This window comes from Lepus europaeus, chromosome 2 (genome assembly GCF_033115175.1).
Source record: "Lepus europaeus isolate LE1 chromosome 2, mLepTim1.pri, whole genome shotgun sequence".
NCBI lineage: Eukaryota > Metazoa > Chordata > Mammalia > Lagomorpha > Leporidae > Lepus > Lepus europaeus.
Window position 1 is genome coordinate 140,554,262 of NC_084828.1, and position 25,278 is coordinate 140,579,539.

The window sequence follows — 25,278 nt, forward strand, 5'->3', positions numbered from 1 at the left end:
ATGCAACATACATTATTTAAAAGACAGCAAATGCAAGAAGAAAGGGGAGACACCATCTGGTAGCAGAGTTTTGTTGTTGTTTTTGTTTTTAGGGTTTTATGAGTTTTTTTGTTAAGCCTTGTTAAAAAAAAAAAAAAAAGGTAAGATCGTATTTTGAATGTGATGAAAAGCAAACATCCAAAAGCAAATGAATCGGAAATGAAAGGTGATGCTGAAATATCTACGGCTGTAATGAGGCAAAAACAAGTCTTCGCTACCAGATGATATGGCACACAGAGCATTTACATACTCACATCTGAAACACTAGGCAACGTGTAATGAATTCTATACACAGCACGCACACACAGCCCAAGCACGGCTAATCCTGCCTGCCATCTTAGCTCACAGGAGCAAGACACGCACTGCATGCAGCACACGAGCACTAGCGAAGGAGGAGGCAAGGGACAGCTCACCTTAAATGCAGTATCTGATTAATGTTGTAAGTGACATTGCATATCAGCCTCAGAGTCTTGGTTCAACTGGGTAGGAGGGAACAAAGAAAAATGTCATCAACTGGTGATGCAAGATGAGCCCAATCACCAAACACTGTTTAGCGAACTCCAAATTCTGCACCCAGGCAGTAGAAGGCATTTCAGAGACTTGAGCAGAGCTGCTGCACAATGAACACATCCTTCTGCTTCTGAGGAGCAAACGATCCTTTGGCTAAGGAAGAAAACAAGCTGCAGTGAACACTGTCCTGTCCTCCTCTCCAAGAAAGCGTTCAATACAAGTATGTATCTGGTCTGGGGTGCATTTTATAGACTGCTAATTTCCTAGAATTGCTTACAACAACAGCAACAACAAAACCAAAGCAAAACTGTTAAGCTCTTGCGAAGTAAAGAATCATTCTGATAAAGCGGATAGCATTTCCAGATCATTTTTCAGCATCCTAAATGGTGCCGGCAGGCTTGTAGAAGAATGCATGATCAGCTGTCTGTATCTGTGCTGTAACCTTTAACCACAAGCAGCGTAAATGCAGCCTGCTAAATGTATCTGCAGGACTGAACTGCATGCAGATACCGCCTCACACAGAATTGTATTAAAATGTGAATGAATTTTCTTCCATTTAGAAGCAAAGTAAAATCAGTACAGAAAACAAAAATGGATGCTGAGTTCCTTTGGATATAGCTGACTGTCAAAAACGATAAAAGCTATCCTTAGGATACTGACCTAAATAATACTAAGGCTTACAGCCGCATACCGCATGTGTTCAGCACACTGAAAATGCACAGTGGTTTTTCTTCTTCCTCCTCCCTCCAAAAGCTAAATTTTAAAGCAACAAGCCACTAATAGGAATCCCAAATGTTACAGATGTGCAGGCTGTAAGAGCTATCCTGGAGTGCTGAGGTGCAGTGTTTCTTTGTTTTACTTCCAGGCTTATTTTAGCTACGCCTGCACCATGCCATTGACACAGGAGGTCAGGGCTGACACTGGGCTGCTCTCCGTTTTATGAGTGAAATGTTTTCTGGAAATTAAATCTCATCTTCTCCAACACCAAATTTCATGTCTTCTTCCACACCACACCCTACCCCCGCTGCTCCAGACTGATGGGACCTAGTGTGCTCAGACGTAATGAATTGGAATCACCTTCTGTAGAGATGCCCATACACAATTGTGAGGATTTTTTTTAAGTAAAAATCCTTCAAGAATTCGTATGCACCCCTTTATTCCTTCCAACACGCGTGCAAGCACGCATGCGAGCGCCTGCACACACACACACACACAATTAAAGCTGAAATTGCAATGAAATGTTTAACATGTAGAACAAAAAACTGTTGAAAGAGCTGCTTATTCAGGATTTTAAAGAAATGCCTAATAAGCAAATACTGTTTTGCTACAAAACCAGTGTCACCATATCCCCACAGAGGAAAACAGCACAGCTTGCTAGAAAAATTGTCTCCCGATCCTGCCGGCAGGTGAAAAACAGAAAAGCATTTCATTTGCTCTGCTGCATAAAATATGACATCTTTTATTTTGAAGGAACTAAAACAGCTTATTTTCCACTATATTTCTTGAGCTACAAAGAAATCATATCACCCCCCCCTTTAGATCTTGAACATTAGCCAACATTTTTGTCAAATGCTGAGACTAATTCTGAATATTTAGTATTGACATTTTTCTTCTTATCTCTCCAAAAATCTTTGATCATCTATTGCATCACTGAATATGCTAATGTTAATTAATTCTAACGTGAAAAAAATGAATTAATATTTTTGGGGGCTGCTGGTTCTCCAGTGCCTCTATCTTCTATAAGGATTGACTGAAAACAATCAGGTTAGAAAAACAGTCAAGTCCCCCAGAAATCTTTTTGAAGGAGAAAAGATCTTTGAGCACCTTAACTTAGGTACTAGGTTTCACAACTGAATGTTTTGTTTCTGGCTTTCATTCTATCTCCTTACCCCAGAACAAAAGCGATTTTTAGCTTAATGAGTACAAAGTACCTGGCCTGCCTCCACCCCGTACACTTTACAATGTCTGCCTGTTGGGTTGTCTGGGTGGAGGGTCGTACCTGAACCACCGCGGGTCCTCTTCTCTTTGGAGCACATCTCTCTCCCACAACTACTCCCGAAACAAATGTAGCTTGAACGAAAACACCAGCTCCTGGTGTAACACCAATGGTGGAACCATCGTCCCCACCCCCCACATCCTTGCTCTGTGAGCTCTGGTTAGCATTGACAGCAGCAGAAAATTAGAATGGAGTGTCCTTAGGCCAATTCCTCCTTTACCATGGGGGTCGAGAATTAGAGAGAGTCTCACGCTGAGTTACAAGGCACCAGTTTAACATCCGGTTGGCTATAAAGCTGAGTCTTTAGGCTGGGGTCAGGGCAGGCGGAAGCGCACACCTAGATGCCAGACGCCCCTCGTGCTTGTTGAGATAGTCCCCATTCATGATACTTGCAAGCTAGTCATGTTCAAAAACTCACAGGCTACATATACGTGGCATGGAATCAACCCTGGCCACATAGAGCTAAGTCGCTGCCTCCTCCGTCTGGGGTAATAAATGACAGTGACAAGGACAGCAATGCACACCAGGCTCCCAGGCAGTGAGTGAGTAGCGTTCCCGTCTCCTTCACAGGGAAGGGTGGTAAATGCTGTCAGGTCTCCTCCTGGTCCTGGCGAGCCAGAAGCCGGGGCAAGCAGCTTCCAAGCCTCCCTGTGGGGTTCTCTGTCCACTCTCTGTCACAACGAGCCTAAAAGCCACGTGTTGGTTTATTGTGAGGTTCCAAAGCCCTCACTTACCAAACCTGCTTGGGTTAAACAATAGGAACCGCAGTGGAACGTATTCAGAGGGCTGAGCTTGTTTAGGCAGACATCTCAACTAGCAAATCCTGTTTTGTACTTTTAAAAACTGGGCTCGCGCCTGAATTACTTACGCTCCGTCACGGCTACAAGTGGCCAGGGACACATTCGCTTACGATGTTAAAGATTGTGTGCTCCTCACCGACCTCCTCAGGCCCTGTGCACCAACCTATGCATTTAAAAGACAAATCCCTTCCCACAATGACAATTTCAGCCTTTCTCTGCCACTCTGACAAGTCGAGCACGAGGAACCCAAAACAGTCTGGCAGGAGCAGGATGCAGAAGGCCAGTGTTTCGCACTGATGAACGAACGTTCTTACTTGCTCACCGACTTGTTGTTCTGCAGGCTGAGCTACTGTTATTTTTGGTACTGTGGGTTACGGTTAAATTACATGGCTTATGCAAAGCACAGAATTCAAGTATGAACAAAGCTTGACTCTCGATGTTTAAAAAAAAAAAAAAAGAAAATTGAGCACTGAGCCCCAGAGGAATCCTCGGTTTATAAACATTTGGATGGGTTTGCACATTTCTTTACGCCATTCGCTGCATTAAAAATTACTGCTGGCCTTCTCTGACACCCAACATAGTCCACATTTGTGGGTGAATGTGTCATTAGGTTAGGTTATTCTGACTGAACTTCTAAAAAATAAAATGTTGACCAAACAGAACCATTTGGCTTAAATTTTGAGAAGTTGAAAAGTTTCAACGTTTGTATGAGGTGAGTTTACCTCTGTCTGTAGTGTGTACTCATTCCTGGCAACACCATGGTGACTGAATTTGCCCATGACTAAAAATGTCTGTGCATGATATTTTGTTTGAAATGTTTGGGAAAGCCTAGTGCTACTTGGAACATCTACATCTTGCCTGGAGTTCTGGGCAGGAACTTCTGCTTTCTGTGCTGATCAGTGTTAAAAGTCTGTAATCACTACCACTTATGGAGAACCTACTCACTCTTTTAGTAAGGTTATATTATTGAAGTCTAATCCAAGAATCTTGCAAAGTGAGTATAAATTATCCTCAATTTTAGGTGAGGAATGAATGGGGATTACTAGTCACACAGTAAACAGCACTTGAGATTCGAACCTAAGTTCACTCAGGTGCCATGCCTGGGTCTTTCCACCAATCCTAAAAGGATTAAGCTTCTTCCCACATCCACACTCCATCCCTGATGTTAGTAACCTCTGGTAAGCCACCAACCAAAGGCAGGCTGGACCCAGCAAGTGGACAAGTCCAAATAAGAGACGAGGAATGGCAAATGTTTGGAGCAGCACGTAAGTTGCTAACTGGGATGCGTGCATCCCATGTTGTGTAACTGGAAACCAGGTGATAAAAAAAAAAAGTACTGGAACTGGTTCTTGCCATACATCCAACACAAGACAGCAGAATGCCACAGTGCAAGCTTTACTCTAAGTCCAGCTAAGTTACGTTCTTCAGGCCACGGTTACACAGCACTATGCTGTGTTGTATGTTGTGCTCTGCTATGTTAGGTTTTATGCTATGTTTCAAAGGCTGAGTTGTTGGCTTTCTTTTTCATCCACACCATGGGAATGCTTTCACTCTTATCTGGTCTTCTATTCCAGGCAGCCAGAGCAGAGCAACCCAGTCAAACACAGAGTTAACCTCTCCACCTACAAACCTTCTCAAAGATTAAGCAGTGATGTTGTGGCAGGTTCGGCTCCCGGCTGACTAGTTTTGGCCTTTATCACAGCTCCCCTGAAGATGCGCTACTCGTCCTGTATGTTGTGTGAAACCAGCCCCTCTTCTCTGCAGCTTCAGTAAAAACCCCAGACTACCCTCACAAAGCAGGACAGTAGTGTTTAAGATTGCTAATCTGCTGTTGTCCTCATCTGTTGACAGATTAAGCTGTCTGTCCTTCACCCTCAAACCTTGTCCTCATTATCGTGATTTGGTAGGAGGACAGGGACGACACTTTGCGTAGCAACTGGAGAGCCTGGTCATGTCCTAGCAACCTTACTTCTATCCAGCTTCCTGCTGCTGTGCATCCTGGGAGGTGGCAGATGATGGCTCAAGTACTGGGGCCCCTGCCACTCACACGGGAGACCCAGCTTGAGTTCCTGGTTCCTGGCTTCAGCCTGGCCCACCTCTGACTGTTGTGGGCATTTGGGGAGTGAACCAGCGAATAGAAGTGCATTTGCTCATTCTCCCTGCCCCTACACTTTTCAAATAAAATGAAAATAAATAAAATTAATTTTTAAAAGGAAGAATCAATTAGACCATGCTGGGGAGTTAATATTAGAGAGCAGAGTGGCAATTTGGTAGGAGATTTGTCATAATTTAGAAATGTTTTACCAAGCAAAATAAATGCAACAGCTTACTTTGTTGTCTGAGCAAAGATGTCATCTTGTGAAGTCCCATCTTTTCCAGATTACAAGTGAGAACATAGGCGGAGAGAGATCTGGTGATTTGCCTACGATCACACACTTAAGTAAGCAAATTTACCCATTTGCTGTATCAAAAATTACAGCTAGTTTCCTGGTTTTTTTTTAAGATTTTATTTATTTATTTGAGAGGTAGAATTACAGATAGAGAGAGGGAGAAGCAGAGAGAGAAAGGTCTTCATCCGCTGGTTTATTCCCCAACTGGCCACAATGGCCAGAGCTGTGCCGAACCAAAGCCAGAAGCCAGGAGCTTCTTCCAGATCTCCCACCTGGGTGCAGGGGCCCAAGGACTTGGGCTATCCTCCACTGCCTCCCAAGGCCATTGCAGAGAGCTGGATAGGAAGAGGAGCAGCCAGGACTAGAACTGGCACTCATATGGGATGCCGGTGTCACAGGCAGAGGCTTAGCCTACTGTGCCACAGTGCTGGCCCCTGGTTTCTTTTTTTTTTTTTTTTTTGACAGGCAAAGTGGACAGTGAGAGAGAGAGAGAAAGGTCTTCCTTTGCCGTTGGTTCACCCTCCAATGGCCGCCGTGGCCGGTGCGCTGCAGCCGGCGCACCGCGCTGATCCCAAGGCAAGAGCCAGGTGCTTCTCCTGGTCTCCCATGGGGTGCAGGGCTCAAGCACTTGGGCCATAGCGGAGAGCTGGCCTGGGAGAGGGGCAACCGGGATAGAATCTGGCGCCCCAACCGGGACTAGAACCCGGTGTGCCGGCGCCGCAAGGCGGAGGATTAGCCTGTTGAGCCACGGTGCCGGCCCCTGGTTTCCTTTTACACCTAATATTTTGACATTTGTGAATAAAATTATCAGGGTGTTAGACTGTGAAAAACTATCAATTAAAGCAGAGGTGGGAAACCTTTTTTCTGCCAAGGGCCATTTGGATATTTATAACATCATTCATGTGTCATACAAAATTATCAACTTGAAAATTAGCCTGCTATAGATTTATTGAATTTCGAGTCCTGCCTGCAGTTGCTCTGGCAAGGCCATACCCAGTGACTTCATGGGCCTTATATGGCACACAGGGATGCCCCTACCCCTCAAGTAAACCTGGTTTCAACTTACAAAGAACATTTTTTTCTCCTGAACAGATAACCTGATTAGGTATTATGCATTTCTACCCAGAGATACTTTATTACTAGTTTTTAAAATTACATGTACTGGATTTTTTTAAAAGATGTATTTGTTTTGAAAGGCAGAATGACAGAGAAAGAGAGAGAACAAACTTCCATCTGCTAGTTCACTCTCCCAAATGGCTGTAACAGCCAGGATTGGGCCAAGATGAAGCCAGGAACCAGGAATTCCATCCAGGTCTCTCTCGTGGGTGCAGAGGCCCAAGCACTTGACCCACCTTCCACTGTCTTCCCAGGCCCATTAGCAGGAAGCTGGATCAGAAGCAGAGCAGCCAGGACTGGAAATGGCACTCCAATATGGGATGCCAGCATTGGAGGTGGCGACTTAACTTGCCACATTTAAAAAATGTTTTATTTACTCATTTATTTGAAAGGCAGAGAGACAGACAGACAGACACACACACACACACACACACAGAGAGAGAGAGATTCCATCTACTGGTTTACTCCTCAAATGCCCACAACAGGCAGGGCTAGGCCAGGATGAAGCCAGGAGCAAAGAACTCCATTTGGGTCTCCCCTGTGGGTGGCAGGGATCCAAGTTCTTGTGTTGTTATTTGCTGCCTCACAGGCACCTTAGCAGGGAGCTGAATCAGAAGCAGAGACAGAACTCAACCCCAGCCATTCCAATATGGGATATGGACTCCTGGCTCCCCACTTTCAATCCAACTTCTAGCTATTCTGGAAGACAGCAGATGATGGCTAAAGTAGTTGTGTCCCTGCCACCCACATGGGAGACCCACATGGGCTCCTGGCTTTGGCCTGGCCAACCTTTGCTGTTGTGGGCATTAGGGCAGTGAGTGAATGATGAAACAACTCTCTGTGCCTATCTCTGTCTCTCTGCCTTTCAAATAAGATGGAAATTTAAAAAATTTTTTTTAAACCTTCTAAAAATGATTTTTTAAGAATGGACTTTTAAAAAAAGCCCAACTATTGAGAATTTTTTACAGGTGTCATTTTAATGAATGACTGTATGTTAATATCTGCTCCTTTTGCCCCTGGAGAGTGCCCTTCAAGCTCTGAAAGTGATGCTAAAAAGTATGCTTCCTAGGACAGGCAGACCAAGACTGGACTCCAGGTCTCCCTTCTCCCGGTGTATGGCAACGCGACTACCGTGCTTCATTGGTGGTAATGTTACCTGGAAGCCAGATGGCTCTCAGAGGGAGCTTTTCTAATCACACGCCACCCCCCACAACCCCGCCCCGCCTGGGGGTAAGCAAGGGGAATTAACCGGTTCAGGGCTCATGAGGCAGTAGAATAAAGGGTTGGGGGCACAGACGTGCCTGAGGAATCGAACTCCAGGAGGCTTTCTCCAGTTCCTGGACATGATCTTTCTCATTCCTATCCATTAACATTTGTGAATGCTCTCAGAAAGGAGTGGACTCCTGGTAGCAAGGATCAGTGAGCAAACCATGGGCACCAAACTCCAGGGGCCAGCATTGATGTGCAGCAGGTTGGGGCAGTATCTGGGACACCCACATCCCATATCAGAGCACTGATTTGAGTTCCAGCTGCTCTGCTTCTGGTACAGCATTGTGGCACAGAGGGTTAAGCCACCACCTGCAACACCATCATCCCATATGAGCACCAGTTCAAGACCCAGCTGCTCCACTTCCATTGGGGCCATCTGGGGAGTGAACCAGAGGGATGAGATCTCTCTCTCTCTCTCTCTCTCTCTCTCTCTCTCTCTCTCATATTCTGCTTTTGAAATAAATAAATAAATCTTTAAAAAGAAGAAAACAAGCCACATGGGTCACATTTTCCCTTCTTCCAGCTCCTTGCTAATATACCTGGGAAGACAATAGAAGACGGAATGAATACTTGGGCCCCTACCTGCCACATGCAAGACCAGAATAGAGTTTCTGGCTTCTGGATTTGGCATGGCCCAGCCCTGGCTGTTGCAGTCATTTTTCGGAATAAACCAGCAGATGGAAGATCTTGATGTCTCTCTCTTTCTCCCTCTCTCTCAGTTGCTCTTTCAAATAAATACATAAAATAAATCTTCCAAAACCACTCCAAGCTATCACTTAAACAGATACTTAATAAATGGTTATAGATTAAGTGAATTAATGCATAGATGGCAGTATAGTGCATTTACAATGGTGCTGCCCAGATACTCGCAGAAGAAAATGTGACAGTATGAGTGTTAAAAATTTTTTGAAAGCTCAACTAAATATAATTTTAAGCAAAATAGTAAATGTTGGCCAAAAGATCACCTGGGACCAAGTGTCATCTGGGAAGTCTCAGAGAACCAGGGCGGATTTCTATATTAAGTCAATCATACTAAGTTTAGCCAGCTGAAGTAGTCTTTATCCTATTTGGTTTGCAAAGAAAAATCTCATGAGTTAGCAGAACAGCTAAAAATAAGTTGTAGGTTTCATTTTCCATTGTTCAGTATGGTTTTGAAACCAGAAGGTGCAAAAGTAGGAGAGTCACCAACGCCCACAAAAGGCAACAATTCAAATTTTTACCTTTCTAGCACACTGTCCTGATTGCCAGCTCGCAGCCAGACCTGGGAAACGCACACCTCTGACCCCCTCACCCTGGACTCTCAAGATGAGTCCACCATATTAAGTCACGGCAGGAAGCTGGGGGCTGCGGCCAGTCCTGGTGACGGTGGCTGGTGTGTGCCTGTGCTGTCACATCCGGACAGGATGCCACATAGGCCTCAGCCCGCATGCTCAGCCTCAATCTTCTGTCGTTCTGGGGACCCCTCTGCAGAGCAGGGCGGTCAGTAAGAGGGGGCTCTAATGGTAGAGAGCAAAGTGAGTCCCCCTTGACCGAACTGCCCCTGGCCTTGTGCAGTGCCGTCCTGCAAACCCAGGTCTCTGAGGATAAGTTTAATTTCAAGACCGTCTTTCCAGGCAGAAAGGTGTTTTCTGCCTCACAGGGGAGGCAGCCATCTCCCCCGGCTGCAGCTTCAGCTGAGGCCCAGGCCTGGGCATAGCAGCGCGCCTCGAGGCAAGCCCCCAGCTGAATGAGACTGAAAGGGGGCACAGAAGGGTTAATCTCCTTCCATTAAAGGAGGGCCGTTTGGTGAAGGTGAAGAGAATAATCTGTATGAAGAGCAGAGCCGACAAAGAGCCATTCCAGGAGAGAAATTACTAAGCGGGCCGTGGAGGGTGATTTGTCCTCGATTTTCATCGGGAGACCAGGTCTTAGATCTTTCTGTCTTTACCCAGCTTTGAAGTGGCAGTCTCCGGGAGGGGCGGAGGGGCGTGCTCACACTCAGTGCTGCAATGCTTGAGCCTTCATTCCACCGGAGATGGAAGAGCAGAGGGTGAGGCCAAAGCTACCAGGATGCTGTGGAGGCCTAACCACACAACAGAAGGTGGCAAAATCAACAGGAGGTGCTCACAAGACAGAAGCCAGGGGATGTCAGCCCCTCCTCAGGGGTGCAGAATGTCTCCCTTTTTAAGCTTTTTTTTTTTTAATATAAAAAAAATTTTGTTTTTAATAACTTTTCCTTCAAGCAGTGTAAAATTTGCAAGAAGTTACAAAAAGACTGCAGTAAGTATAGCCTTTATCTAGCTTCCCTGGTGATGTTTCACTTACCAGTAGCTCATTGTCTAAACCAAGAAATGTACTCAGGTACAGATCTTCATTTGATTTTGCCTCTGTGTGTGTGTCCACAGTTGTATGAAACACTATTGCATGTAGAGACTGGAGTAACCACCATCACACCCAGGACATACAACTATTCCTTCACCACAATGCCGTGAACTGACTGACAGGAGGGACACCCTTCCCCCCAGCCTTACCCTTGGCAACCACTCATTCTCTCTCACTGTGAAGTCGGTCACTTTGAGGATGTTCTATACGTGGAGAAAAGCAGTATAGAAGCCTTTGCAATCGACTCTCTTTCACCTAGCACAATACCCTTGTGATCTATTCTCGGGGTGTTTGAAGAGTGTGTACCTTCTTATTGCTGCATAGTATCCAAGGTGAGGGTGTGCCACAGTTTGTTATCCATGCACATGTTGCAAAACATTCGACTAGCTTTCAGTTTTCAGTATTACCCATAAGGCTGCTACGAACATTCACGTACAGGTTACTGTGATCCTGAGTCTTCACGTCTCTCATTTAAACACCCAAGACTGGGACTGCTGGATCATATAGTAACTATACACTTGACTTTATAAGACACTGCCAAACTGTTTATGACAGTGACAGCACCGTTCCCATGCCTATCAACCATGTATGCCAGATCCATGCTCACCAGTGTTTGGTTATATCAGTCTACTTTAGCCACTCTGATGGATGTATAGAGACTCCTTCTGATGGTCCACAATCAAGATGGCAGTAATAAAGTCTGAGGATTTCAAACCTTGGATATCTTTCACTATCCAGCTTTCCTTATAATTGTCTATACAGCAGTCTGGAACATAAGGCATGTAGGTGATGGAGAAGTGGGTTGGTTTCTCCAGACATGAGGTTGCTCCTGACAGCAGTGGTGGGACATTGCCATCTGGGCCGGCAAGAGCTCTTTGAGGCAGTACTGCTCAGACCAGAAGGCAGACTGGGTCCCAGCAGCACACATGGCCATGGAGTGGGAGAAGTGACATGACAGCCACAGGGCGAGGGCAGCTTTGGCCAGAGCCCATGTGGTGATTTTTATTCCTAAAGTTAGTTATTAGCATAGTGTGAAGGGAGGTTAAAGATGGAGTCAACATGGAGAGGGACCAACAATGGCCCCTGTCGAATCTCAGGATCCACTGAACACTTTCTGTCCTTGAACTTCCTGCTCTGCAACCACTCAGGACCTTCCAGCAGCATGTGTCCCCTCATCTAAATGTCAGGGAGCTCTGGTTTCTACCTTCTGGGGAGGCAGAACTGCCGAAGGAACTGCTTTCACCATCCCATAGACATTGCTGGCCCAAGGACCCAGGTTGTGGAAGCAATTAGAACTGCATCTAGGTGCCTCAGGCATGCAAGTTGTGCGGGACATCAGGTAGATGGGCCTTGCCTAGGACAGACATTACAGTGAGGACTTGAACTGCCCCAGTCTGCCCCCCACTGTTACACCTCTGATTCATGGGAGGGTGAAGACACTGCCAGAATCCATACTCATCATAACCCCAGAGCCACAAATTTGGACCAGGAGGTCAAGAATCAGGAGAGTAGAGATCCAGAATGGAGCCAGCCATGAGATAATGGTGGCACGCACCAGGCAGTGAAGCGTGGCGGTCACAGGCAAGTCCTCTGATGCCTCTGCATCAGCGGAGCTGCTCCTGTAGGTGCTGGCACAGGGGAGCGACGCAGATTTAGGAATGAAGGAAACTAAATGATGTGCAGAACTTGACCGTGAAAAGGGCACTGTTGGGAGCTGAGCAGCCTGTGGAAGCAGAACTTGAAAGTCAAATGGTGCACCTGGCAGCCCTTCAGCAGCTGAGGTGGTAAAATGGGAGGAAGCAGGGGCAGTCAGATGCTATCAGGTGATGGGTGGGTGTGGTCTGACAGCTTCCAGCAGGGTTCTGCAGGCTGGACGGACAGTCACACTTCCTCTTAGAAGGTGGTGAGAACATAAACAAGCTGGTTGTTGTTTTTCACTGTGTTCTCTGCAACGATTGTTTTTTCCGTTGTTTTCTAAATTTCCACTTGTAGGTCCTTTCTCTCTGACCCTCTGCTCCCACTTACCTGCTGATTTAAAAGGGCAGGTACAGCTTGGGGAGGCGCCCTTTGGATTGTGGAGCTAAAGGACACTTGTCCTGGAGGTAATACCTCCCCTCTGACAGTTGCTTCGTCTTCTTTACAACTCACTTCTGTCTCAACTGAGAACTACCCCAGATTTTAGTCTGGCATCCGCTCCGACCCCATTCTGCCATTTTGGTTTCTGGCTCTAGACCCACCCACGACTCCGTTCTTGGACCTGGACCTCATGGATGTTCCCTGCGTGGCTGCCTTATGTTCACCAGCATTTTGCTTCTGTGCCGTTGCCTCAGGGTCCCGTACGTACGGTCTGGCTTCATTAGGTGACCAAGATGGGCACCTGGGCTCCCTGTCTTGCGACGTGGCCTTGTCTATCAGAAGGCAGATCAAAGTTCCCTGGCTGAGGCAGGAGTTTGCTTCAGGAGTTACTCTTCTAATTGGTGCTTTTTGTTTGCTACCCAGCGTGTGGGAGTCTTTGGACCTCAGTCACTCTGTCTCTGGGTGACCACCAGGAAGCAAATGGGCCATTCTGGGCTTGTGTGGTTTCATATTTACAACAAAGCTTCCTGACTCCCTAGCAAGTACTCTTTTTCCCGTACCATGCCATGGTTAAGGGAAAACATAGAATTCTGAGGCTGGAAGGAGGCTATAAGCTACATTCTGCTTTAGATAGACTAGCTCAGAGTTCTCTTTTTCTGCCTAACTCGTGTTTGCTGAATCGCATGTTAATTGAACTGAGTGCAGCATGTCAACTGTTGTCAGGTGTTAATGGGCATACAAATTGGGAGAGTGAGGGCCAGTGTTTGGCATAGTGGTTAAAATGCTGCTCAGGATGCCTGCGTCCTATGTTGGAGTGCCTGGATTCGAGAGCTCCACTCCTGAGTCCAGCTCCCTGCTAATGCACACCCTGGGAGGCAGCAGGTGATGGCTCAAGTACCTGGGTCCCTGCCACCACGTGGGAGACCCAGACTGAGTTCCCAGCTTCAGCTTTGGCCTGGCCCATCTCTAGTTGTTTTAGGCATTTGGGGACTGAGCCAGCTGGTGTGAGATATCTCTCTGCTTCTCAGAGCTTGATGCCACGGGGGTTAGGAACAAGCATTTTCACATGTGAAACTGAAGATCAAGTTTTTTTTTTTTTTCTTTTTTTGGTTTTTTTTGGTCATGTTTCCTCCCCCTTTTTTTAAAGCTTTATTTTATTTATTTATTTTTTGAAAGGCAGAGTTACAGAGAGAGGTAGATCCAGAGAGAAAGAGAGAGGTCTTCCACCCACTAGTTCACTTCCCAAATGGCCACAATGGCCTGAGCTGAGCTGATCTGAAGCCAGGAGTTGGGAGCTTCTTCCGGGACTCCCATGTGAGTACAGGGGCCCAAGGACTTGGGCCATCCTTTGCTGCTTTCCCAGGCACATAAACAGGGAGCTGGATCAGAAGTGGAGCAGCCGGGACTCGAACAGGCACCTATATGGGATGCCGGTGCTGCAGGTGGAGGCTTAGCCTACTACGCCACAGCACTGGCCCCAAGATCAAGGTTTTGAGACAGACACTGACAGCCTCCTAGAGGTTAGTTCACTAGTATGCACTGAGTACTTTAAAAATACTTCATTTAGGGGTAGGCATTTGTTGTAGCTATTAAGATGCTATTTGAAATACTCACATCCTATGTCAGGGTACTGAGTTCAAGTCCCAGTTCTGCTCCACATCCTGATTCAGAGGGCCTATTTTGAGAGCTTCTCTGTGCTTCTGAACCATGACCCTGCTAATGCTCCTGGGAGGGAGCAGATGACGGTTCAAGTACCTGATCCCCTGCCACCCACATGCAAGACTAGGATGGACTTTCTGGCTCTTGGCTCAGACCTAGCTGTTATGGATATTTGGGAAGTAAACCATTAGATGGAAGATCTCTCTCTCTCTGTGTCACTCTGCCCTTTAAATAAAATAAATATTTTTTTAAAAATCAAAACAAAACTCATGTTTTCAAAGACTATTTAGTGAATTATTTAAACATTTAGAAAAATATTTACAATGTAATGGTAAGTGGGGTAAAAAATATAAAATACCATTTCATTACTTTTTTTTATTTTTTTATTTTATTTTTTTGACAGGCAGAGCGGACAGTGAGAGAGAGAGAGACAGAGAGAAAGGTCTTCCTTTGCTGTTGGTTCACCCTCCAATGGCCGCTGCGGCTGCACATCTCGCTGATCCGAAGCCAGGAGCCAGGTGCTTCTCCTGGTCTCCCATGCAGGTGCAGGGCCCAAGCATTTGGGCCATCCTCCACTGCCTTCCCAGGGCCATAGCAGAGAGCTGGACTGGAAGAGGGGCAACCGGGATAGAATCCGGCGCCCCAACCGGGACTAGAACCCGGTGTGCTGGCGCTGCTAGGCGGAGGATTAGCCTGTTGAGTCACGGCGCCGGCCCCATTTCATTACTTTTTAAAAGAAAAAAATACAGGAAAAACTTGAAAGAAATACTACTACAACAAAATGTTAATATTAAATTGTAACTTGGGGGACTGGCACTGTGGCGTAGCTGGTCAAGCCGCCACTTGCAGTGCCAGCATTCCACATGGGCACCGGTTCGAGACCTGGCTGCTCCACTTCCGATCCAGCTCTCTGCTACGGGCTGGGAAAGCAGTAGAAGATGGTCCAAGTCCTTGGGCCCCTGCACCCACATGGGAGACCCAGAAGAAGTTCCTGGCTCCTGGCTTCGGATTGGCGCAGCTCTGGCCATTGTGGCCAATTAGGGAGTGAACCAGTGGATGGAAGACTTCTCTTTCTCTGTCTCTATTTCTCTCTGTGTAACTCTGACTTTCAAATAAGTAAATAAATCTTTAAAAAAAATAAATTATAACTTGGTTGTTGGTTCACTAGTGATTTTATTTCTTACTTGACATTTTTATGTATTTTCCAGATTTTATACATTGACTAGTTATAACTATTTATTTGAAAAGAAAAAGATTAAGATTTAAAAATTGCCAGCACTGCGGCTCAATAGGCTAGTCCTCCACCTGCAGTGCTGGCACCCCGGGTTCTAGTCCCAGTTGGAGCGCCAGATTCTGTCCTGGTTGCTTCTCTTCCAGTCCAGCTCTCTGCTGTGGCCCGGGAGTGCCATGGAGGATGGCCCAGGTGCTTGGGCCCTGCACCCGCATGGGAGAGCAGGAGAAACACCTGGCTCCTGGCTTTGGATCAGCACGGTGCGCTGGCCGCAGAGGCCATTGTGGGAGTGAACCAATGGAAAAGGAAGACCTTTCTCTCTCTCCTTCTCACTGTCCACTCTGCCTGTCAAAAAAATTTTTTTTAATTAATTAATCTCCCATAATCTGAAACAGAAGGAAGAGGGTCTCTTATGAGTTCAGGATGGCCACAGCCTGGCTTCTTCTAGAAGACTCAAGACAACAGAATTAGTCTTGGGGCTGACATCAGCTCTTCTCCATTTTTTTTTTTGTAAATAAAGTTTTTTTTTTATAGTCTTGTCATGCTAAAGCTACCTTGAGAGATTTTTTTTAAATTTATTTTCATTTGTATTCAAAAGACAGAGAGATACACAGAGATATAGAGAGATATTCCATCTACTGGTTAACTCCCCAAATGCCCACAATATCCACTCTCTGGGCTGGACCAAAGCCAGGAGTCAGAAACTCAATCTGGGTCTCCCAGATGGAGGGTACATATTTGACCTATATTACCTGTTGCCTCTAAGGGTGCCTATCAGCAGGAAGCTGGACTGGAAGTTTAGTAGCTGGGACTGGAACCAGGCACTCCAATCTGGGACATGGGCACCCCAAGCATGGCCCTGAGCTGCTGTGCCAAACACTCACCCCTTGAGTTAAAATTTAAGCTGTTCCTTTTGTGAGGGACCTCAGTGTAGTTGATGCCAAGGAATTTATGTCAACGAGAAAGCCCTTTTAACTAAACACTATTTTCCTGCTACATGTCCCAGTAGGATCTGGGACATGGAGGGAAATTTGCTATTTAAGTGACATCTTTTTTTTTTTTTTTTTGACAGGCAGAGTGGACAGTGAGAGAGAGAGAGAGAGAGAGAGAGAGAGAGAAAGGTCTTCCTTCTGTTGGTTCACCCCCGAAATGGCCACTATGGCTGGTGCACTGCACCGATCCAAAACCAGGAGCTAGGTGCTTCCTCCTAGTCTCCCATGCGAGTGCAGGGCCCAAGCACTTGGGCCATCCTCCTCTGCCTTCCCAGGCCACAGCAGAGAGCTGGACTGGAAGAGGAGCAACCGGGACAGAATCCGGCGCCCCACCGGGACTAGAACCTGGTGTGCCGGCGCCGCAGTATCATCTCCAGTCTCACCCCTGGTATAAGACTGATTCGATGGCACTGCTGATTAGAGGAGTTCGGACAAAGATGAAAGCTCCCCTCAGCCTTGGGAGGTGCTAGTCAGGCTGGCTGCTTCTGTACAGTGGTTTCCAAGTCTACTTGCCCCCAGGCATCGGGAGTCCCAGAGAGTGCCAGGAATCATCTTCTTTTGGTAGAGAGGTGACTCATCTATCCTCCCTCAAAGATTCCGGGTCAGATGTCTCTAGAGTAAGATTAGAAGCCTTTCAGTTAGGCCTCTGGCCTAGAGTCAACCTTTCCAAGTGGGCCTCAAAAATAATTATTTTAAGATGATTTATTTATTTATTTTGAAAGTTGGATTTGCAGAAAGACCCAGAAAGAGAGAGAGATGGAGGGAGAGAGGGATGGAGGGAGGGAATGAGGGGAAGAGAGAGAGAGAGAGAGAGAGAGAGACTGACTGATCTTCTATCTGCTGTTTCACTCCCCCCAGGGCTGGGCCAGACCAAAGCCAGGAGACAGGAGCTTCATTCAGGTCTCCCACATGGGTGTAGGGGTCTAAACACGTGGGCCATCTTCTGCTGCTTTTCCCAGGCCATCAGCAGAGCTGCATTGGATGTGGAGCACAGGGGATGTGAACCTGTACCCATATGGGATGCCGGCATCACAGGCAGTGGCTTTACCTGGTACATTACAGTGTCAGCCCCTGGCCTCTAAATTTGTATATCATATGCTTTGGCATATGGTTAGGAATAGTCTCAAAGACAAATTAAAAAAAAATCATGCTATAATATTGTTAAAAAGCCAAAACACCAATATTGACCATAATTATGGAAATTATCTTCAACACTTTGGCTTGACATATACTTTTCTAACTTGCCTAAACCAGTATGTACATGTTATCTTACTTATTTTGACAGTCTCAGCATTACACTTCTTTAAAATATCATTTGTAGGGGCCGGCGCTGTCGCACAATGGGTTAAAGCCCCAGCCTGCAGTGCCAGCATCCCTTATGGGTGCCAGTTCTAGTCCTGGCTGCTCCTCTTCCCATCCAGCTCTCATCTATGGCCTGGGAAAGCAGTAGAGGATGACCCAACTCCTTGGGCACCTGCATGGGAGACCTGGAGGAAGCTCCTGGCTCCGGGCTTCAGATCAGCTCAGCTCTGGCCATTGCAGTCATTTGGGGAGTGAACCAGTGGAATGGAAGACCTCTCTCTCTCTCTCTCTCTCTCTGGCTCTACTTCTCTCTGTAACTCTGTCTTTTAAATAAATAAAATAATGCTTTAAAAAAAATCATTTGTAGGGTGGGAGGAAGCATTAAGTTCTGATGAAAACCAGAGGCTTCTTGAGTTAAAAACAAAACCCTGAAGTCTTCAGCTTGGTATTTTCCAAGTTGGTTCTTGACAAGAAATTAGGGGATTTCAGCGTGAGAAATTACGAAGCCCTCTTACTATGAATGCTTAGCTTTGGTGAAAGTGACGTGGTCTTATTGCAAAATACCCTAAAGGGAGTAAGAGAATGTTCACAATGCTGACCCATGGGTGAAGGGAGCTAGCATTTCTGAGCAAAGTCAGTTATAAGACCTCTGGGGTCAAAAATAACCTACTGGTCTAGGTGCTGCCTATGTGAGACCACTGTGCTTAACCTATACATGCTCACTGTGGACCAGCAAAACCAGTTAAGATTTTGAGATGGCCTACGTTCTGAAAAGACTACAGTGCCTCCAATTTGCAGTATACCTTTGATATGCTATTACAATTAAAAACAAAATTACAAAATTAAGGTTAAGGAAGATCAGGAAAGTTTAATATTTCCTATGATGTCTACTTGGATGCTTTTTTATTTGGTTGAACATACAAACAGTTTAAAAATGTCTATTTTTACATAATCTTGCTTTGCTGGCATCACCTGCAAGGTCACTCAGCTTGCTGGAATAAAACAATCACGTGGTCATGGGGATCTATGGGTTTCTTTCAAATACCAAGCATTGACCCCAGTAGAATTCTGCATATGTGATTTCTCCCTGCCATATGGCACTGCTAGAAATCAGAAATCAAGAGGTTGGTCCCTCCCCACGAGCCTAACACTACTCTATGTCAATTTCTGCATACTTAATGCTGTGAGGAGTCACAGCAGCTGGCAGTTGAAATGAACAAGCGGGGGACTAGTCATCTCCCCAGTGAATTGATTCTGACATCTTTCCTCCTTGACTTCTAGCTTTTGCTCTTCCCCCAATGTCAACCTCTGCTAGACTGGGACTTCCAGCAACAAATGGTCTCCACTTGGCCCCAGTTTTTGAGATCTGATACTTGTCCTCAACTTATTCCTTTGGCTGCACCCTTCCAGCAGGCACTGTATTCCCCCATTCAATCTGGACTTCTCTTTAACTTACTTTACCAGCATAGCCAGCCTCCAGCTCAGTAGAAGCTTTTAGTTATCAGAAGCCCAGGAAAACAGACTGTCAGAGGTTGAAGTATTTTTGAAATAAATTAGATTTCTATTCTATTTCACTCCTCCCCAGCCTACTCCTGATGTGAGGGGACTGGGCAGACGCTAGGCAGCAGTACTAGGAGAGTAAGCCAGGCATCAGGTGTTGTCACCAGGGACCTGAGTTGCTGTGTCAAACTGGCTGGTAACAGGCTTTCCCACACAAAGGACAATGAATGTCCTTCAGAGTGTGGCTGTGGGTGCCAGAAACGTCAAGTCCAGGGGTGAAATTCAATCACAAACTAGAGTGTTTAGCCAGATATTAACAATAAAACTAGAGGCACAGGTACCAGGCAGCTGAGGCAGCCTTTAGTCCATTTTTATTGGAGGTCTTTAAACGAAGGGCATCATAAGGCCCCTGCGATGTGGTTTCTGATATTTACCAGCAAGTAGAATATTGTACCAAAACCAACCATGGTTAAATGCCTACATAAAATATAAAGCTAGTTAACGGTTTCTCAAAGAGAGCTTATAAATCTACCTTTCATTATTTCAGAATGTGCTTTCAAGTTTTTCCTAAAGAGAAATTAGAATTATATATCAAATCCTTTGGGGTATAGCATTACTTATCTCCACCATAAACATTTCTGGTCTATTTTAAATGTCTTTCTAATAACTGGTTCAAAGGTCTCTCCTGAGTCAATATTTTCCCCCTGACTAAGTGCCCCAGAGTGGGGCAGATCAGGCTGGATAGTTTCCCAAACCCTCCAGGAACAGACAAAACCATGAGATAAGAAAACCACGAGCATTCCTACAGATCATTGGGGCTGTAGTTACGGGAAATTCTTTTGGACAATCCCAACTAGTACCATAGCTCCATGAACAGGAGGCTAAGCCAGAACAATTCTAGACTAAGAGAACCCTGGAAAGGAAAAAGCAGGGAAAGAATGTTCTTCCTGGCTCATTAACCACTGACAGCATGGCGGCATTTGTCTAAGGGCTCAGGGTTGGAATGGACAGTGTAGCTTGAGAAACCTCCTCCAGACTCCTAGCCCACAAGACAAGATGTTACCCACTAGGGTCAGGGAATTCTAAATATCTGGCAATTTTTTACTTCTCTCACTGCTTCATTCTGCAACTTTATCCTTGAACATCTCCAAGTTCCTTTATGTGCTATGTCAGATAGAATTCTCTCTTGTCCAGAGCGGTCTCTGGGACTCATCAAAGACTTACATTTCTCAAAATATTTAGTGGCTAGTTACGGTCACATAACCATGTTTCAGCTAATGGAACGTGAGTAAAAGTGATGTGCGCCATGTAGGCATGGCCCTCACAAGCCTCCCTGTGCACATTTTTACACTCTTCTTCCGCAGTGGAGGGCAGATACTTCCAGAGTGTCTTGGTAACTACAAGCTGCAAAAGGCAGAGTCTCTCTCAATCTGTGAATCTGAATGAATGTGTGAGTTATTCCATTGACCTACAACACTACATGAGCAAGAAATAAACTTCTGCTGTGTTTGGACTATTATACGTTTTGATTTGGGGATCTTTTACAGCTATTAGCCTATTTTAACACACATCCTCTTTGATACAGCTGTTAGCATGTACAAAAGTCTCTGTGACCTTTTTCCCTTTTTTTAAAAAAATCTAGACACAGAACAAAAAAGAACAATTAGTAGATTTAAAGTTAAGCAGTTATTAGGGACAATCCACACTCACCAAACTGTGGTCACAGCATTGAGATCTCGTAGCCAGAAGATCAGCAATGTAGTAATCTTACTCCAAGACAGCCTCATAGACTAGAACAAAACAAAAGTAAAACATAAGACCTGAAAAACAATATACTAAAGAGTGTGATAGTTATTTTCCAAAGGATGTGGCTGGCGCTGTGGTGCAGTGGGTTAACACCCTGGCCTGAAGCGCCAGCATCCCATATGGGCACCAGTTCTAGTTCCGGCTACTCCATTTCTGATCCAGCTCTCTTCTATGCCCTGAGAAAGCAGTAGAAGATGGCCCAACTCCTTGGGCTCCGGCACCCATGTGGGAGACCCAGAGGAAATGCTTGGCTCCTGGCTTTGGATCCGCACAGCTCCGGCCATTGTGGACAACTGGGGAGTGAACCATTAGATGGAAGACCATTCTCTCTCTCTGCCTCTCCTCTGTAACTCTTTCAAATAAATAAATAAAAATCTTTAAAAAAATTCCAAAGGATGTTATCAGTTTACAAAAGAATTTGCCACTGTTTTCCAGTAAATGACAAGCTTCCCTACAGACCTTAAAAATAAAACTCACTTAAAAAACATACCCCCCAATCCTTTTTAAGTGAAATTTATAAAGAACAGATCTATTCGGCTAAATAAGCTATAAGAGCACTAGATGCTGTCTCAATGTATGACTTTTAAAGCCAGGAAAATCAGGGCCTAATTTCTATGCCCAGGTGCTCTGCGGCTCTAATGCACATAACATTTTTGTCTTTCTTTTTGGAAACTTAACTTACTTAGGAAGGAACTTCCAGAACTTGTACAGTTACAGGCTGTGCAAAGACCTAAGAGTTTTTAGACCAAGTGAAAACAGAAGCACGCTAATGTGTCGTTGTGTTTGGTATCACCCTAGATGTCATAGTACAAGTAGGAACAGAAATAAGGGCCTCTGCAAACAGGGAAGGAGAGAGCAAAGGAGCGCACGCCCGGAACACCCCGGACCCCGCTCTGTTACGGCCGCGGGGCGCAGGGCGAGCCAGCCATCTATCATCAGGTTGCGTGTGAAAACGCCACTGGGCGTCACAGAACATGTGCTTCCCTCGAGCAGACTTTATTGTTGTGTCTGATCACTGGGTGTTAAGATCCAGGAAGCAAGCTGTCCGGAACTCTGAACAAACACTCCAGCAGTTCGAAACAGGGTACTCAGCCAAAAGGAAACGAAACGACGGCTGGTGCGGAGAAGCGAGCACCAGACTGGCCATGTCCCTCAGGGTTTCAGTCTCAGTAACAGTGTGTGAGTGCGTGCGTGTGTGTGCGTGCTCTCGTGGAGAAGAGAGAGCGCGCACATCCCTTCAGGAGCTTCTTTTGAGGGTCTCCCGAATGCAACACCCACACCCCCTCCAGGCCCGGCCCTGCCAAGTCCCGGCGTCAGGGGTCAAGATGGCCGCCCGCCGCGCAGGCGCAGGGCGCGGGGCCGAGGGCGGGCCTTCACTTACGCGCAGGCGCGGCTCGTCGGAGGCGCAGAGGAGGCGGCCCCCTGGCAGGGCTCGGCACTGTTCCTGCGGTGTCGCCGTCGGGGCTTCACTGCTCGTCCACGTCAGCTCCACATGTTTTTCTGATGATGTCACGCATTCTGACTTCTATATTCTGAAAGTTGATCTGCAAGGAAAACCTTCCATGAGGCTTGAAGAGAAGGGAGAAGCAAGGTGTGCCGTGGGGAGGCGCAGAGGGGGAGGAAGGCAGTGGCCTCCTTATTTTGAGATTTGCTGCAGCTGCGAGTGCCACGCCCCAGCCGGTTTCCTGGCTGCAGAGGGAGGCCAGTGGCTGGGCGTGGGTGACGTCAGGGCCCGGCCTGAGTCATCGCCAGCGGCCCGGCTGCCCTGCCACTCGGAAGGGGACAAAAGGAACCTTTGATGTCCAGAGGCCCTCCTCTCGCACAGTGGCCAGCGCCAGCAGCAGGCCCGAGAACATTCCTGCCGCCTCCCCACCCCCAGCCGCCGTCCCCACTTCAGGAACTGTTCCCGGCAGAGTCCACAAGGCCTTCCCAGAGGACATCCTCTCCTGAACGCCAGGGGCATGGCCGCTGTCTGGCAGAGAGAGGAGGGGAAGGGGAGGAGGAGGGTGTTTACCTGGGACCTCTCCCATTTCCCCCTCTGCCATTCTTCCGCTTCCTGCGGCGCCCGCCGTACCCGGGGAGTGGAAGGGGCATTAACAGAGACGTGGAATGGGGGAAGGCTCTCCTGTTAGCAGAAGGCAGCGCCCGGGGGCTGTACTCCCCTGCCTTTGTGCTAGGGGCCGTGAGCCCCCACACCCTGCTCTCCGCGTGCTAACATGAGCTGGCTCTTCCTGGATTTGAGAGGGCACCACTCCTTAAGAGGGATCTTTATATCCCAGTGCCTGGCATGCAGCTCAGAAAATATATGACGAACGAATGTTTTAAAATTCAGTAGAAGAGGGGCTAGCGTTGTGGCCTGGTGGGTTAAGCTGCTGCCTGTGATGGGGAGCATCAGTGGCTGGCATCCGAGTTCCAGTCCTGGCTGCTCCACTTCTGATCCAGCTCCCTGTAAATGCACCTGGGAAAGCAGCAGAGGATGGCCCAAGTGCTTGGGCCCCTGCACCCACGTGGGAGTCCTGGATGAAGCTCCTGGCTCCTGGCTTTGGCCTAGCCCAGCCCTGGCCGTTCAGGACATTTGGGGAGTGAACCTGCTGATGGAAGACCTCTCTGTCTCTCCTTCTCTGTAAATCTGCCTTTCAAATAATTACTAAATCTTAAAACAAAATCGAGCACACGTATTGCATACTTAGAGGGAATGTTCAAGCCTCTGTGCTAAGTGCTTTACAAAGGTCATTTCATTCAGTGGTATTACCATTAGGAAGGTACTGTGATTATTCCCAGTTGTAGAGATGAAGAAACAGATGTTCAGAGAGGTTAAGACACTTCCCCGAAGTCTCACAGCTGGTTAGTGGTAGAGCCTGATCGTTGCATCTCAAAATTTGTGTTCTTAACCCCGTGCTGATTGGCTAGAATGAATGAAGGAATCTTGACCAAGGGCACCCTGCCTGGGAGAAGGAGATAAGGATAAAGACAGACTTGAAACCAACGCTGCAAGGAAATAATGGAACACGTAGGGATGTTCTGTCTAGTTACCTGGGCTTCAGGCCCTCTGGATGGGTCAGTGTGCAGGCCTCAGTCTTGGCAGAGAGGCCGGAGGACGAGTCTGTCATCAGGCACAAGTGGGGATGAGAGGCTAAGACCAGGAGACAGCCCTGTGGCGTGTGGTGGAAGCAGTGTCCAGGAGCCATGGTGGACGGAACACTCCGGAGAGGGCCGAGGCCCAGGCTTGTCCTTGCCATCTCCTGGCCTCATGGCTGTGCGTGGGAGGGTCAGTGAAGTGACAGGGGCAGGTCTGGGCCAAGCAAGAAGACTGAAGGGAAGACACATGACGGTGCTCCCAAGACAAGACCCAGAGAAGGAGGTGGACCCACGCAGTGCTTTCTGAACACGAGGAGGGGAGACGCAACAGTGTCATCACTTGCTACTCTCAGCACTACCCTGTCAGGAATCCGCCGCCTCTGTGGGGCTAGGTGAGGATTCCTGCAAGGGCCCAAGCGAAGGCAAGGAGGGGCGGCAAGCAGAGAGCATTCGTGTAGTGGGGGTCTGGGGCTGGGGCACGGGTGACCTCAGAGGCACCTTCTCCCTCTGTGGTTTCCGGTTCTGTGGTTTGTACTTTTCCATGATTCTCTTAGGGTTAATCTCTCATTCCAAGACGAAGATAAAAGCCAGGATTCCCAGCCCCTTGCTGAAGGGGTGGCCTCCTGAGTATGCTGCTGTATCGTTTGCCTTCCCTGTGTGGCGTGGGGACCCCTTGCCTGGGCTCAGGAAGTCTGCCTCTGATGGCTCGGGACGCTGTGTAGTCACTGTGTTCCTGGGAGCTGTGCCAGTTGCCACTCTGGAATTATGCTTGTTCCGTATGTGTGTGGAGGGGAGGAGGGTCTCAATTCCCATGCAGGTGGAATTAGTGGGGCGAATTTCCTAAGACGACACAGTCTTGTAATCCAGGGAGCAGCAGCGACTGACCAGGTTCACGTCAACATCCACACAGAGCCTGACCTTGGGCTGAGGAAAGCGCTGTAAGTTCCAGGCATTTTTGGCAGAAGCCTTGTTTATTCTTTTCTGCCCTCTCTACAGAAAATGCCTTTGGGCACCTCCCTGCTCTGTCTCCCCAAAGGCTCCGTGGCCTTGCTTGCTTCACATACACATGCATTTATTGCTCTGACAAGAAGAAGAGAGGCTGCTTCTTTCTCCGCCGTACCTCGTGGGACCAGGATAATGTGAACAGAGAAGG

At 47.1% G+C, this 25,278-nt stretch overlaps 1 protein-coding gene across 1 annotated transcript in view; it reads right to left on the bottom strand.

Annotated features, from left to right (window-relative positions):
• Positions 1 to 25,278, bottom strand: part of ZBTB38 (zinc finger and BTB domain containing 38) — a 155,076-nt gene that overhangs the window by 68,718 nt on the left and 61,080 nt on the right. Inside the window, exons 4-6 of the mRNA XM_062213951.1 lie at positions 22,429 to 22,591; positions 20,952 to 21,031; positions 453 to 518 (exon numbers count right to left, since the gene is read on the bottom strand). The gene's annotated coding sequence lies outside the window, so the exon portion shown is untranslated. The remainder of the gene's footprint in view (positions 1 to 452; positions 519 to 20,951; positions 21,032 to 22,428; positions 22,592 to 25,278) is intronic.